Genomic DNA, 16331 nt, shown 5'->3' with positions numbered 1-16331 from the left:
CACAAACACAAAATTAATCCAAACCCGACTTTAAGTCCCTCGATTGAATCTGAATGTGGGGTTTGGGGTTTTTAAGGGTTATTGTTCTATCTTCGTTATTCATTATCCATTATCCGTTATCGGTCAGTTCATAATACGCTACAAAGCCTAGGAGCCGGGACACTTACTGTCAGCCAAAAGGCCAAGCTAAGGTCCTAGCCCTAAAGCCTTGCTGCGATCATTGCGAATGCACCGTTCCCGGAGGTACTGCAATACCGGGCCGATGCGTGGAGTGGATAGAGCAAGCTCTTATTCCATCTCCGGATTGCAAAAATCAAAGATCATGGCAAATGGCCAAACGGCCAAACGGCCAAGCTAAGGACCTAGCATAAGGGGTTTTGGGGTTTTTAAGGGTTATTGTTCTATCTTCGTTATTCATTATCCATTATCCGTTATCGGTCAATCTGAATGTCTTTCATTAAAGTACACAGTCCATAAATCACAGCCGGCAAAATGAACAGAAAATGATACCGGTACTTAAGGTTTGATGCAGACCTGCAGAGTCCGGGTCCTGTTGAAAGTGATCCAAGGAAAAAAGTGTGTATTTGCAAAGGTAAGGGTGGGAAAAATATATATCCACCCCTTCCGCCCCTTCTTTTTATTTGCCCGTGGGAAACATATCTGAATAAGTGTCTCAAAAAATGCATTACAAAAATATACAGTTGCAAATACATATTATACATGGTTACACATATTTACAAAGAAAGACGGTACACCGAGAGAGTTTTCAAAGCTTTAATAATAATAATATAACTTTCATCCCAAACGGTGCCTGTGGCAGGGCAGTTAATGGTAGCAACACGCTAGCAACACGCTCGCAACACAGTAAACGGGTCTGTTAAAAAATCATACCGTACTTGTAAAAATCACAGTAAACCGTCCTCATCTTCCTCCTTAGAACTGAAGCCATCAAAGTCGTCTTCCTCAGTGTCGGAAAGAAACTTTGTCATATAGACGTCGTCCCATGCTCCCGCAGCCTCACTCGCGCTGTCACTTTCGCTGGAACTCTCATCCACTCCTGATTCTGTGCCCTCCTCTCCGTCACGCAGCAGACCGGCTTTTCGGAACCTGTTGGTGATGGTGGATTTTTTGATGTGCCTTTCTTTTTGCATTTTGCATGATGAGGGTATGTTTACGCTAATTTGATTTATGCACAAGCCAAGAAGTTGCAGTCTTCCTTGGCGCATATATTCCACCGGTCTAAATCTTACCTTTTGTACTCGAGCGTCGCTGGCGGCCGTTAGAAAAATTACATAAATTAGCCGCATCACTGAATAAGCCGCAGGGTTGAACGTTTGGGAAAAAAGTAGCGGCTTATAGTCCGGAATTTACGGTATTACAGACTATTAAGACACCATAACCTGATATTGTCAACATAAAATACAGGTTATTCATATGCTATAGAATAGAAGTGTGTTTTAAGCTTAGATTAAAACATTTCCACTGAGGTTGCAGATCGAGGTGGAAATAGGTACATCCAAATACATCCATTATCTGCACAGCTTATCCTCAGTAGGGTTGCGGGGCATTTAAATACAAAAAATGAGTTAAACATAGAAAAATAATAAGAACATTTTAAAAATAAGCTTTGATCTGCCAAAGGAATGAGATATTTTTGTGATGTTTATATAATTAAAAATAATAGCAATAAAAAAATGGAAATAATACCAAAATATAACACTGTTTTTCTAAATTGAAAGGAAATGTGAGTTTTTTGGCTATACGTCTGTGTTGGGGGGAAATTTTTTATATCAAAAGTACTACCGGTAATTACATCTCCATTTCATACTTCTTATCTTATACATACTTCTCATATTTTATACGTTTTTGATTATTTCAAATTGTGTACGCCGTATAACTCACTGTTTATGTGTAAAACTGGAGTGTCATGCCCAATTTCGTTGTCACAATATGTTAACCCATTTTGTAACAATGACAATAAAGGTATATTCTATTCTATTCTAACAATTTTGTATGAGAGCATTTTCTTTTGAAAAACTAGTTTTATATTAAAGCGATCTCGTCTTGTCCATTTTGACTCTAGTCCAGATGGTCTCGGTCACAACAACGTTATCTTATATCTCTAATATCGTCGCAGAATTCTACGTAGTCCGTCTTGCTCTATATACATCGGACTTTAAGTACAACTCTGAGTCCTGCCATGTGCAAAAGTTTGCCGACGACACTGCGATCGTGGGATGTATCAGAAACGGGCAGGAGGAGGAGTACAGGAAATTGATTCAGGACTTTGTCCGATGGAGCGACGCAAACCACCTGCACCTAAACACTACCAAGACCAGAGAGATGGTGGTGGACTTCAGGAGAACCAGAACTCACCCGGTTCCTATAACCATCAAGGGAGAATGTGTAGAATTTGTCCAGACCTACAAATACCTGGGTGTGCAGCTGGACAACAAACTGGACTGGACTGCCAACACAGAAGCTCTATGTAGGAAAGGTCAAAGCCGACTTTACTTCCTCAGAAGGCTGGCCTCCTTCAACATCTGCAAAAAGCTCCTGAAAATATTCTATGAGACAGTAGTGGCAAGCGCCCTCTTCTATGCGGCAGCGTGTTGGGGAGGCAGCGTCAAGAAGAAGGATGCCTCTCGTCTCAATAAACTGGCTAGGAAAGCGAGCTCTGTTGTGGGCTAAGAGCTGGACAGCCTAACAACAGTAGCTGAGAGACGAGCACTGAAAAAGCTGAGGTCAATCATGGACAATCCATCGCATCCACTACACAGCATTATCTCCAGACACAAGAGCAGTTTCAGCGACAGACTGCTGTCACTGTCTTGTACTACGGACAGACTGAAGAAATCTTTTCTTCCTCATGCCATGAGGCTCTTTAACTCCACCCGGCAGAGTAAAGGCCCACATTAAACCACACCACCTACATTGGATATTACCGAATCTTACTGCAATATGTATTCTGTGAAGCACTATTTAGTTACTCTATGTAACACGCTACAGTGGGCATTTGCACGTCACACTGGGTATTTGTATATTGTATTCTTTTGGCTTTATTATTGTACTGTTCTCAGCTCAGGGATGCTGCTGGAAATGTGAATTTCCCTTCGGGGATGAATAAAGTATCTATCTATCTATCTATCTATCTATCATTTATCTTGCTGTGAGTAAATAAGTGGCGCCTTTTCCTTGTAAGGTTTATTATTGCTTGTTAAGGGGAATTGAAATCAAGGGAGCAATTAGCTGAGGTTGACAGGTAGGGCTTTTTTTTTCAGTATCAGGATTGCGGAGTACCAAAGACTTGTTTACTATATCAGGGGTGGCGAACACGCGGCTCTAGAGCCGCATGCGGCTCTTGGCCAATAAGAATGCGGCTCTTTGCCTTATCATATTTTCTATACACTGTGGCTCTTTGCCTTGTTTCATGTTTAGGTATTTTTGTGTGTGTATCGAGGGTGGACACTTTCCTTAGAATCAACACAAGAACAATACTTGTTGTGTTGTAAGGAGAGGAGTGTGTTATGGGAAAAAATATGTTTTTAATTGTGTGTGTTTGTGTGTGTCTGTCTGTCTTGGCAGATCAGTGCGTGGTGTGGCCCTTTGACTCTCACAGTTAAAAATTCCGGCTCTTTGTGTCAAACTTGTTCGCCACCCCTGACTTATATCACTATTGATCCAGGAAAAGTCTGGTATTATACTCCGCAATAGAGACACATAATATAGATACATATTAAGCACCACTTTATGCCCCCTGATTGGCCGGTTCAGGCTGTAAGCTGAATTTCCCCATATCCAGCTTGGCTAAGTTATAGCTATCCCTGTGTAAGCTAAATGCAATAAAAGAAAAATGAGTGGACAGTTGCATGTCTGATCAGTAGTCAAGAGACAGAATTCGAAGTAGCCGTCAGACAACCCACACGTGACGTACAACAGGTCGAATGGGTGGAAATCCGTCACGCCGGTCTGAGTCATCCACCATGTCACCCACGAACTAGTGTCAAACCCTTTCACCCTCAAAGACTCTCGCACAGGCCACAACTTCGACTCGGAGTCCCCGACTCTCCTTCCCGCTGGGTTTCTTGGTGCCTCCGGCCTACAAAGATTGGCACGTGTTGACATCCGCTTCTTGCAAGCGCCAACTGGTGCGACAAACACGCGGCTGCAAACAGGTTTGTATGTTGCTGCCTCATGTGCCACACGCCCACCGGGGTTATATCCACATCATCACGTGCAGCACATATGGCTAGCTATACTCGCTCTCATATCGAATCTACTGTGTCACATTAGATAGATAGATGGATAGATAGATAGATACTTTGTTCATCCCTGCAAGGAAATTCACATTTCCAGCAGCATCCCTTCGCTGAGAACAATACAATAATAAAGCAAAAGGAATACAATATACAAATACCCAATGTGACGTGCTAATACCCACTGTAGCGTGTTGTATAGAGTATTTAAATAGTGCTACATAAAATACACACTGCAATAAAAGTACGGTAATATGCAATGTAGGGGGTGTGGTTTAATGTGGGCCTTTGCTCTGTGGAGTTAAAGAGCCTCATGGCATGAGGAAGAAAAGATCTCTTCAGTCTGTCCGTGGTATAATACAGTGACAGCAGTCTGTCGCTGAAGCTGCTCTTCTGTCTGGATATAATGCTGTGTAGTGGATGTGATGAATTGTCCATGATTGACCGCAGCTTTTTCAGTGCCGTCTCTCAGTTACTGTTGTCAGGCTGTCCAGCTCTGTGCCCACAACAGAGCTCGCTTTCCTCGCCAGTTTATTGAGATCAGAGGCATCCCCAACACGCTGCCGCATAGAAGAGGGTGCTTGCCACAACTGTCTCATAGAATATTTTCAGGAGCTTTTTGCAGATGTTGAAGGAGGCCAGCCTTCTGAGGAAGTAAAGTCGGCTTTGCCCTTTCCTACCTAGAGCTTCTGTGTTGGCAGTCCAGTCCAGTTTGTTGTCCAGCTGCACACCCAGGTATTTGTAGGTCTGGACAAATTCTACACCTTCTCCTTTGATGGTTACAGGAATCGGGTGAGTTTTAGTTCTCCTGAAGTCCACCACCATCTCCCTGGTCTTGGTGGTGTTCATTGTTCAAAATATGCGTCGGTATCTGATGGTTTTAGCATCATGTTTGTAGAATATTGATGAGACCCAATGCATATTCACTAACACTACTGTGTGTGACTACTGTTTTTCTCTTCTTGAAAACACTACTGATTTTTTTTAAATCCACCATTGTTTTCAAATTTAAATAACAACAAAAAACAAGACTCAAGACTAGTATTTTATTCTACTGCTGCTTTATCTTAAGGGGAGACTAAGTCTTGGTATGTGAATAAACAGTTTTAATGATGTCCCTTCAAACACACGTGAGGAATATTACTAGAACAGCTTTCTTCCATCTTCCCAACATTGCTAAAATTCGTCAGATGCGGAGATTATAATTCACGCGTTTGTTACTTCCCGTCTCGATTACTGTAATGCACTACTCTGCGGTATCCCGAAGTCCAAAATCAAGAGCCTTCAGCTGGTACAAAATGCTGCAGCGAGGCTTTTAACTAGGACAAGAAAGTTTGATCACATGATCCCGATTTTAGCTAACCTGCATTGGCTCCCTGTTAGCCTAAGATGTGATTTTAAGTTTCTGTTGGTACTATACAAAATCATGCATGGACTTGCTCCCTCATATCTTTCAGATATAATCTCCCCCTATGTTCCGGTCCGGAGCCTTTGCTCTAAAAACGTTGTTCTACGAGTGATCCCAAGAGCCAAGAAGAGATCCGCAGGTTCAAGAGCGTTCTCCATCCGGGCCCCGGTGCTGTGGAATGCTCTTCCCTCAGCTCTGCAACTTCAGTGAAAATGTTTAAATCTAAGCTTAAAACACACTTCTACTCTATAGCATATGAATAACCCATATTTTATGTTGATAATATGTGTATTATTTGCCCTCGTGTAGGTTTTAGATGAGGGGATGGTGTCATAATAGTCTGTAGTCTGCAATAGTCTTTGATCTGTGCAGCCCTTTGAGACTCTTTGTGATTAAGGGCTATACAAATAAACATAACTTGACTTGACCTAATTGCATTAGATTTTCTTTTGGGTAAACGTTTAAAAGACTCAATGCACACTCACCGACACTACAGTTTTATGTGTTAGACTCCAGCCTTTCTCCCCTTTAAAAGGCCTACTAATTTTACAGGAAAAAAACAAAATAAAAAACTCAAATTTAAATAACAAAAAAATAGACTCTGACTAGTATTTTAGTCCACGCTGCTTTATCTTGAAGTAAGACTAAGTCTTTGTGCGTCAATTAACTGCTCCAAAGATTCCATAAGATTTTTGTTTTGGTTAAAGTTTAGAAGCTCAATGCATACTCAACAATATTACAGGTGTATGCATTAGATTGAAGCTTTTCTCCTCTGACAAACTATATTTTTTCAAAGAAAAATCGATCGTTTTTTTAAACAAAAAAAAAATGCACATAAAAGCAGGTTTGTATGTTGCTGCCATATGTGTCACACGCCCACCCAGGTTAGATTCAAATTGCCACGTGCAGCACATATGGCTAGCAATACTTGCTCTCATATCGAATCTACTGCGTCACATGATTCAAAACATGCAGTTTCAGCGTCATGCTATAGAATATTTATGAGACTCGATGCATACTCATCAACACTTACGGTTTATGTGGTAAAAATAAGAAAATAACAAAACAAAATAGTTTACTTAAAGCTTGTCACGAGGTGGACCGGACCAGAACGGAGGCAGGAAGGGAGAACTCATTTGCGGCGACAATCATAACTTTTATTTAACAAAATAAAAGTTGTCCAAAACTCCGGGACAAAACAGAACAAAAACATTCTTACACTCAGAATGGGCAGGTACAGGTTTCCTCCGACTCAAACTAAACGGGACAGGGCATAACAGAACGGAAACTGTGTAATGAGCCAGCACCCGCAAAACCCACAACCCAGCCTTAAGTAGCACACACGCAATTAGCTGATCTGCTTCAGCTGGTGCCCAGGGGGCGGGGCCAGCATGGTCGCCAAGGCGACCATGCTGGCCATGACAAGGCTAGTGTTTTCCTATTCACCTGCTTTGTCTTGAAGCGAGACTAAATCTTGGTGCGTGAATAAACCACTCCAACTACATTCGATTTTCCATTTGGAAAAAGTTTCAGATTTGGTTTCAAACAAGTATATGTTTTTATTGCCGTTGTTAATATTCTCGAAACTGTGTTTTAATACAGAACAATAGAGTATGTGATAACGTCTACCACACAGGTGTGAAACAGGCGGCCCGTGGGCCAGATCGGGCCCGCTAAGGGATTGAATCCGGCCCGCGAGACAACACTCAGAGAAGCGCAAGAGAAAAACAAGCTGCAGGTTGAAATATGTCAACTTGATGTTGCCAAAGCCAGGTGCCTCGAACAAAGACACTGTACTTGTATTTCTCTCTCTCTCTTTTCCATCCCTTTTCTCCCACTCTCTTTCTCGTTCACTCTCTGTGTCTCTCTTTTTCTCTTCCTTTGTTGCTCTATGTTTCTCTCTCTCTCTGTGTCGTTTTAACTTCTTTCGCTCTAACTTCCTTTTTTCCTTTTCTCTCTTCTCTTTCTCTCTCCCTACCCTTCGCGCTTTCTTTTCTCTTTTCTCTCCCTCTGTCTTTCTATTTCTCTTTGGATTTCTTTCTTCCTTCTCCTTTCTTTTCCCCCTCTCTCATGACTTTTTATCTCTTTTGTTTCTCACGCTCTCTCCCTCTCTCTCTTTTTCTTTCTTTGCCCCGCCCTCTCTCAATCTCCCTCCCTCTTTCTCTTATTTCTTTATCTCTCTTTTTCTTTCTCTTTAATCTACCAGTCCGGCCCCCGACAGAATGTTTGTTCGATCGTGTGGCCCCCCGAGTTAAAATGAGTTTGACACCCCCGGTCTACCACGTTTGGAAGTCAAAAGGTTGGAATGTATGTTTAAATGTGTATTGTCAAAGTATCATTCCTTGGAAAAAGTATTGATTCATTTAAAAGTACCAATACTTAAGATACTTGCAAAGATACTGTCTCAGTATTAGTATTACAATGCATTGGCCCACGGTGTCCACTGACTGCCCCAGATTCATTCAAAGTTCCTGGTTTTATCGCTGCAAAGTGTGGTTAGTGTGGAAGTATATGGAGCAAACAGTACTTGAGATCAGTACCGAGTAGCACAACGTAATTGGCAAAGAGTGGGCCTTTGTAATGAATTCTGCTTCGTCCTTCACTGAGCTGTATCAATCCGATTAAGGAGCTTAGACAGGCTGGTGGCTAAAACTAAACCGAGGTAGAATACAATAGTTTATGCAGGATTGTTAGTTTTTTTTTTTATTAGCTGTAAATCCAAGGTTAGCTTCATCGTGAATGAATGAGTTAATGTTCCATGTTTGTTGTAAGCAATGTTCCCTGTAATTTTCCACGGGTCTGAGCGTTCACACAAAGTCGGTGAGCAGCGCTTGAAACAACAGTGAGCAACCATAATCCCAAGTGTGGCAAAATAATTGATTATCAAACATGTCCAAAACTTGACATCAAGTTACATTTTGCTGAGTTACCGGCAATGCAAAATTATTTTTCTTTTGAATGAATTGACTCATGTACTATTGCGAAGGTTGTACGGCCTACAAACGTCGTTTGTTCTTACAATTCTTTCACAAGATATCCATTTCTTTTTATTTCCTGATATATTTTGTTGCATAATATTAACATTTTTGGCGGCTTATTTAGTCGGCTGTAAGATACGGAACTGTACCTAATCACATTTTTTAGTGGAAGTATAATGTTGGCAACAAGATTCACTTAATATAATTGGAAATTATTTGAATGCAACACAAACTTTTTCTTCTTTTTTCTGTTTTTTTTCTCTACTTTTTCTTAAATTACTTTAAAAAAATCTCATCGTGTTTATTTTTTCCAAGCTGTTACTTTTTTTCTTTTTGTTCTCTATTTACTTTTTTCCTACATTTCTTTCTTTTATTTTTTTCTGGCTTCTTTCTAAATGTTTCCTTCTTTTTTCTCTTCCTTTTGTCTTTTTTTTTCTCAGCTTTTCACTACTTTTTCATTTTGGTATTTTTTTCTTTTTTGTTCTATTCCCCCCTTCCTTTAAGTCATTTTGTGCATAATTTTACATAATATTTGGTCACGTTGGGATTAGAGAAGCAAAAACAACCCGAAGAGCCGTTTAGGACCCGAAAGAGCCGGTTCCTTTTAGTGAGCCGAGCCGAAGAAGCCGGTTCTTCGACAAACTCTACTAACTCTACTCAACTTCGTTCTCCTTCGACTCGACTTCAAAATACCGCATTTAGGACACATCGTCAGGGGAACCCGTGTATTTTTACCTTCATGCACTGTAACTTTGACTTGAGTCACTTCTTAATTAGTAATTTTGAGCCCTGATTTTCGTGCGCTGGCTAGATTTTCTTGTGCGCTGAGAATGTGCAAGCAGTGCGCAATTGCGCACGCGCGCAGCTTAGAGGGAACACTGGTTGTAAGCCCTGCATGCTTAATGAATACTGTTTGTTTGGTGTTTAGTATGTGGCCAGCTACCATGGTTAGCATTTCTCATTTTCTTTCTGATCATTAAGGTTAACTTAAGATAATGTTATATGATTTTCATATTCGCCACTATCCAGCTACTTCATTTTGTGAATCGTCAGTGACTGTCGTTTGCTAGCAACATTTAGCTTGCGAACATGACTCAAAAGAAAAGAAAAAAAACTGAAACAGACTACTGCTTCGATATTTCTCTTGTTTGTGTTTTTCTGAGTATTTTTTTTTTGTGTAAACTATTGTTGTGTTACTTGTGTTCTGTTTACTTTTGTTTCTTAGACTATTAAAATGTAATTGGGGCATTGACATTAACCTGTCGTGGGTTCAAATCCAGCTCCAGACTTCCTGTGCGGAGTTTGTATGTTCTCCCCGTGCTTGCGTGGGTTTCCTCCGGGCACTCCGGTTTCCTCCCACATAACAAAAACATGCATTTCAGGTGAATTGGCTGGTCCAAATTGTCCATAGGTGTGAATGAGCGAATGAGTTGTCTGTCCCTGTGTGCCCTGCGATTGGCTGGCAACCAGTTTAGGGTGTCCCCTGCCCACTGCCCGGAGATGGCTGGGATGGGCTCCAGCCCCCCCGCGACCCTAATGAGGATAAGCGGTACGGCTAATGAGATGAGAGATGAGAGACATTAACATTGTTACATCTTGTGTTTGAGTTTTTTTGAGTTTTTTTGTAATTTCCTTATACTTGTTTTGCTTGATAATTTATGTATTGAATATATGATTTTTTTGTTTTATACCTTATGAGGCTACTTTAAATATTTACCGTAAATTCCGGACTATAGAGCGCACCTGATTATAAGCCGCACCCACCACCTTTTAAGAGGAAAACCGATTTTGTACTTACACAAGCCGCACCTGTATATAAGCCGCATGCACCCATTTTAAAAAATGTAATACAAACACAAAATTAACCCAAACCCAACTTCAAGTCCCGATATTGAAACTAAATGTCCTTCATTAAAGTCTGCAGTTCAAAAATCACAGCCGGCAAAATGAACAGAAAATGATACCGGTACTTAAGGTTTAATGCAGACCTGCAGAGTCCGGTTCCCGATGAAAGTAATCCAAGAAAAAAAGTGTATATTTCCAAAGGTAAGGGTGGGAAAAATATATCAGATGAACACATTTACTCACGCAACTCCTTTTTCTTTAACCAACTTTTTACCCCCTCTTCTTTCCTTGTCTGTCTCTCACCTTTAGCGGTCCCCACGTAAACTCGGCACCCCGCGTTTGTTCCGCCCCTCATTTTTCGTTCACACATGCAAAACATATCAGAATAAGTGTCTAAAATAAATACAAATAAATACATTACAAAATTATACAGTTGCAAATACATATTATACATGGGTTACACATATTTACAAAGAAAGACGGTACACCGAGAGAGTTTTCAAGGCTTTAATAATAATAATAATAAAGCTTTGACAGGGCAGTTAATGGTAGCAACACTCAGGCGCCGCTAGCGGCCGTTAGAAAAATTATATAAATTGGCCGCATCACTGAATAAGCCGCAGGGTTGAAAGTTAGGGAAAAAAGTAGCGGCTTATAGTCTGGAATTTACGGTATGTACTTTTGTGCTTTTCCATTTCATCAGGATGTTGACAATTCAATATGCAGCACTCTCTTGTCACTAGTAATTTTTGGGACTATCGAGTTAGTCATTTTCATTTCAAATTTAAATGATAAAAATAACACTTAGATCTAGGATATCACATTAGCAATTGGTGTTGTTGAGTCGTGGCTGGAAAGAACATTTTGCTACTGACAAGTCAAATTAACACTGAGCGTCTATTGTTTGTCCACGAATCAACAGTAGTCAGTCCACTTGGGTGTTGAAGGCTTGTCATCTTATGGGTGTCTGAGGAGGAGCAAAATCAAAGCTTCTTTCAGCCAGTCCAAAGGTGCACAGAAGTGCAAACTGCATTGGATCATGCAGCATATGGTGTTATGACTGGATGTCTCGCTCAGTGTTCCCTCTAAGCTGCGCACGTGCGCAATCGCGCACTGCTCGCACATTCTCAGCGCACAAATAAATCTAGCCAGCGCACAAAAATCAGGGCTCAAAATTACTAACTTAGAAGCGACTTAAGTCAAAGTTACAGTGCATGAAGGTAAAAATACACGTTGTGTCCTAAATAAATATTTTGAAGTCGAGTCGAAGAAGATTGAAGTTGAGTAAAGTTGTTAGAGTTTGTCTGGGAACCGGCTTCTTCGGCTCGGCTCACTAATAGGAACCGGCTCTTTCGGGTCCTAAACGGCTCTTCAGGTTGTTTTGCTTTTTTAATCCCAACATGACCAAATATTATGTAAAATGATGCACAAAATGACTTAAAGGAAGGGGGCAATGGAAGAAAAAAAGAAAAAAATACCAAAGTGAAAAAGTAGTGAAAAGCTGAAAAAAAAGAAACAAAAGGAAGAGAAAAAAAGAAGGAAAAATTTAGAAAAAAGCCAGAAAAAAAGAAAAGAAAGAAACGTAGGAAAAAAGTAAATAGAGAACAAAAATAAAAAAGTAACAGATTGGAAAAAAGTAAACACAATGAGGTTTTTTTAAAGGAAATTACAAAATAGGAGAAAAAAAAAAACACGCAAAAAAGAAGAAAAAGTTTGTGTTGCATTCAAATAATTTCCAATGATATCAAGTGAATCTTGTTGGCAACATTGTACTTCCACTAAAAAATGTGATTAAGTACAGTTCTGTAACTTACAACCGACTAAATAAGCCCCCCAAAATGTTAATATTATGCGACAAAATATATCAGGAAATAAAAAGAAATGGATATCTTGTGAAAGAATTGTAAGAACAAACGACGTTTGTAGGCCGTACAACTTTTGCAATAGTTCATTCAAAAGAGAAAAATAATTTTGCATTGCCGGAAACACAGCAAAATGTAACTTGATGTCAAGTTTTGGACATTTTGATAATTAATTATCTTGCCACACTTGGGATTATGGTGGCTCACTGTTGTTTCAAGCGTTGCTCACCGACTTTGTGTGAACGCTCAAACCCCTGGAAAATTACAGGGAACATTGATCTCGCTGTCTCTAGAATTCTTCCTAAGCTCTCAAGCAGCTCATCCACTACTTCTATGCCTTGCTTGCCCTGACGTCACTTCCCTATCCCCGACTTGTAAAGTAATTTCCACTTTTTATCCAAACAAGTCCCGAAAATGCCTGATGACTTCTAAACAAACAGCTGAGCCGTCTGGCCGCCACACACTCACACACACCAGGGCTGTGAGCACGTTGCAACTCGCTGAGTACTGCTTGAACCAAAACGAGGAATTAATGAGGGAAGAAATAACAGGCTGGCGTGGCGGCACGCAGCAGAGTGTGCGTCTGACTTGTTAAATTCTGGTCTGGCTGTTATACGGAGAGCATTTTTGTCGTGACACTTGATTAAGGCCCGCTGTTTTTTGTCAAAGGATGCATGTTGCTTTGTCACATTTGAATGGTGACCTCAATACGTTTTAGTTTTAAACGTTTTTGTTGCATGGATGGTAAACAATCTTCTTCATTTGTCGATTTATTGTTACTGTTGTGGGCACAGAGCTGGACAGCCTGACAACAGTAGCTGAGAGACGGGCACTGGAAAAGCTGCGGTTAATCATGGACAATTCATCACATCCACTACACAGCATTATATCCAGACAGAAGATCAGCTTCAGCGACAGACTGCTGTCACAGTCTTGTACCACGAACAGACTGAAGAGATCTTTTCTTCCTCATGCCATGAGGCTCTTTAACTCCAGCCAGCGGAGTAAAGGCCCACATTAAACCACACCCCTTACATTGCATATTACTGTATTTTATTGCAATGTGTATTCTGTGTAGCACTGTCTAGATACTCTATGTAACACGCTACAGTGGGTATTAGCACGTCACATTGAATTTCGTTCTGACCACCAAGTCTTGTAGGTTACCCTAGATGTGAAAGCAATGCCCCAAAAAAGCTGACTGAGCACTTTTGGTTTTGTTGACTCAGCATCTTCTGCCCAGAAAGAAATTCCACTCACCTTGGCCAGGACAACATTGAATATCAACACCATTTTGACAGCCAGTCAAAAAAATGCCCATAAAATATTTATGGTTTTGTTGACTCAGCAGGTTTCCCAGAAGGACATTTTACTGTCCCAGGCCAAAACAAGTTTGGCCAGGATCATCAATTAAATCTGACCCTGAAGAAAGAAATAAGAGTGGAAAGAAATGGTGATCACCAGCGAGTGCTACATAGATTATTATCAGATCCGGGAAGGGACTGAGGCGGAGTTGGGAGAGAGAGCAATAGCGATGCTGCTTAACGTAATGATTGACTGAAATTTGGGTCGAACTTGGGTCTGGGCTTAAGCTCTTTTCCACCCCTTTTATATTTAATTCTAAAAAAAATGTCCTTTTTGAAGTCTTTAAGGTCAGGATCGCAATATTTCGTGAGTCAAGCCACGTCATTTTTATTTGTATAGCCCTTAATCACAAGAGTTTCAAAGGGCTGCACAGGTTATTGCACAAACTATTATTTCAGACTATTATTATAATACCATCCCCTGATCTAGAAACATAAAGCAATTTCGATAGGTGACTAATAAAGCAAAAAGAATACAGTATACAAATACCCAGTGTGACGCGCAAGTGCCCACTGTAGCGTGTTATATAGAATAACTAAATAGTGCTACACAGAATACATATTGCATAATGCGTGAGTGCTTAGCAGCATACGGGTGTTTTAGCCCCTTACTATGCGTCCGAAGAAAATCAGTGCAAGCAGCAAAGTTGCTACAGGTGAAAAAAGAAAAGTAGTGCGCACAACTATTGCATTTAAGAAAGAAATAATAGCCAAATATGAAGGAGTTGTGCGAGCTTCTTCTGCCGACCACCACAAAGGTAAGAAATCCTATTCATAAGTTTACGATAAGGCGAACGTACGATTAGCCTGGGTTAGCTTTAAGTTTACGTTAAACATTCAGGGTGTTGGAACGGAGCCCAACATTAAGGGTGTTGGAACGGAGCCCCCTTTCCAATGAACCGCTCACCACTTGTTGTGGAGACCCAGGTGCGACATGACTTGTAAACGACCTGAATTTTTTATTTTTACACGTTCATGTTAGCGTAATCTTTCGTACGGAAGATTACGAAGGTACGATTAGCCTGGGTTAGCTTTAAGTTTACGTTAAACATTCAAGGTGAACCTTCAGGGTGTTGGAACGGATTAAAACAATATACATTATTTTTAATGGGAAAAATGATTTCGGTGATCGAACAAATCGGTTTTCGAACAGGGTTCTGGAACGGATTATGGTCGAGAACCGAGGTTCCACTGTATTATCTGAATTTGCTGAGTCAAATCAGGTTAAATTTGAACTGGCAACATTTTTTTTCCTGGATACTTGGTAAATCAAATTTAATAGAGCCATCTTGAGCACATGCACCCTCTTGCACCTGAAATTTCACCTGCAGCAGCTCAGAATCAAAACAAACATGACCAAAAACAACTACAATCATAGTATGGGAATTGTCTTTGTTGGTTCGCTCGACGGCACGTGCACCCGTCGCCAGATGCACACACGGGACGTAAACATCCACCCTGGAACATCGGGGTCACGATCTCAAGAGCTGTGGTCTAAGCCTGGAAAATGAGTGTCTGCTCCCGTGCCCATCCGAGCACACAAATAACCTCTCTCATTTAGACAAGACACGCGCTAAACCTCCAGTCATCTTATCTCGTGTAATTACAAACCAACGTTGGCTTAGCGTCCTGAAACTACCGCTTCACCGCGGTTTCAAAAAGTTACCCCAAATCATTGAATAAAGAAGGATTATGCCGAAGATGTATCATTAGTGGCTGTCCCGTTTGGACATTTTGTGCACTGAACTGGTGAATTCTAAATAAAGGTTTAATGTAATTTGAATTACATAAAAGTACATTTCTAGTTATTTACATCCTTTATTCAATATAGCCAGGGTTGGGTAGGGTTACTTTAACTGGATTACTTTCAATTACTTTTGGATTACCCCAATACCAAATATGCTAATAAAAGAGAAAAGAAACTGAATATGAATGAAATTATGCCTCACAACACGTGGTAAGCTTTCTCTCCGGGCTTTGATCTCTTTGAACTCCGGCAAAACGAACATAAAATGCGACAGAAACAAAATGAAAATAAATCCAAACAGCTTGCCAACATCATTTTGTCACGGGACCGGACCAGATCGGAGGCAGGAGGCAGGAAGGGTGAACTCATTCGCGTTAACGATCAGTTACTTTTATTAAGGAAATAAAAGTCGTCCAACACTCAGGGACAAAAACAAAAACAGGCTTACAGGCAAACAGGAACTCAGACAAGCAATACTCACAAAACAGGCATTTACTCAGAACGGGCAAGTACAGGTTTCCTCAAGTCAAACAGAACAGAATAATGCAAAGTAATGCAATGAACCCGCAACCGGCAATCCCCAAAACCCGCCCTTTAGAAGCACACACGCAAATTAGAAAATCTGCTACAGCCGGTGCCAAGGGGGCGGGGCCAGCCGGTCGCCACGGCGACCATGCTGGACATGACACATTTTTGCTGTTCCATGTATTCCGTTACTCCCCAAGCCTTCACAAAATGTAGTCATTTTATTCATATTTAGTTTCTTTTGTCTTTTATTAACATATTTGGTATTGGAGTAATCCAAAAGTAAATGAAAGTAATCAAGTTAAAGTAACCCTACCCAACCCTGCGTAGAATACTGTAGATAACA

At 40.7% G+C, this 16331-nt stretch overlaps 1 pseudogene; it reads right to left on the bottom strand.

The window, feature by feature from the left end:
* Positions 1–221: 221 nt before the first annotated feature.
* On the bottom strand, positions 222–358 carry LOC148372874 (U2 spliceosomal RNA; annotated as a pseudogene).
* Positions 359–16331: the final 15973 nt, after the last annotated feature.

The sequence above is a fragment of the Urocampus carinirostris genome, chromosome 2 (genome assembly GCF_059441175.1).
Source record: "Urocampus carinirostris isolate Australia breed hairy pipefish chromosome 2, RoL_Ucar_1.0, whole genome shotgun sequence".
NCBI lineage: Eukaryota > Metazoa > Chordata > Actinopteri > Syngnathiformes > Syngnathidae > Urocampus > Urocampus carinirostris.
The sequence above is the reverse complement of the archived record's forward strand: the minus strand, read 5'-3'. Positions and strand labels throughout refer to the sequence as shown.